This window comes from Nyctereutes procyonoides, unplaced genomic scaffold, assembly GCF_905146905.1.
Source record: "Nyctereutes procyonoides isolate TBG_1078 unplaced genomic scaffold, NYPRO_anot_genome, whole genome shotgun sequence".
NCBI classification, from domain to species: Eukaryota; Metazoa; Chordata; class Mammalia; order Carnivora; family Canidae; genus Nyctereutes; species Nyctereutes procyonoides.
In genome coordinates, this window is record NW_026575140.1 from 32,272,741 (window position 1) to 32,273,766 (window position 1,026).

The window sequence follows — 1,026 nt, forward strand, 5'->3', positions numbered from 1 at the left end:
GCTGAGCATAGCCAGGGGTTCCTGCATGGCCCCCTGTGCCATCCTCACCACAGGAAACAGCTCACCAGATCCTTGAGGACCATTGCAAGCTTTGTTCTCGGGACTCAAGGGTCCCCAAGGGGCAAGTTCACACACGCATTAGCTGTGGGGGCCTCCAGGCTCTTCTTGGCCTTTGAAGAGGGGCCGTCCCCACAGTTAGGATCCCAGCCCTGGACACCACAGAGGGGTGCTTCTGAGTCACAGAGTGCTGGGCGGACCCGGCCTGGGCTCTCAATTGGGGGAGCCACAGGCTGGGAGGGGGGGGCTTGGGGAGCCTGGCCATGACCCCTCATCGGCTTCCAGCTCAGTTTATACGAGCAATTTTACGCTGCAGGGCAAAATGGTTCTCATATTTCTGTGTAAAAACACTCGCCGGGCGCCACGCCTTCCACTGGGAGGGATTTCAGAGCCTGTAATGAGGTCTCCGTGGAAACCAGGCCCAGAAAGGGGGCCCCCCACGTCTGCTCCTTGATGTTTAGTGCAGGCGGCCAGGGCCTGGCCGGCTGTGCAGGCTTGGGGTGCTCGCCACTCGAGGGGCAGGTCTCACCCCGTGCTCGCGGGGCTGGTCTCAAGCTGCCAACACGTTCAGAGACGTTTCTAGCTTTGCTGAGGTGCGGGTGTGGTGCTGCGGAAAATTATCTTTCGGGAGACCGGGGAGGAACGTGCCTTTGGTTTTATGAGAAGCACTCAGGTTGGAGCCCTGAGCCTTCGGGGTGTGAGCTCTGAAGGCATCGTGGCTGAGCCCAAGCCCCAGTCCTTGGCCAGGTGTGTCTGGGGGCTGCTGCCTACAGTGGGGCTGCTGCTTCTCAGCCCTTCTCTGGCTGGGCACCGCTGTACCGACCTCCTCTTCTGCAAGATGGTGAGCAGCATCTGCCCCCAAGATTGCCGCCCCATTGTGACCCCCTTCTGTCCCCCCCTCCGGGTGGCAGGCCAGGAACATGCACAGCTGCCCAGGGGTCAGGAAGGGTTGAAGGGCTTCAACTCCAT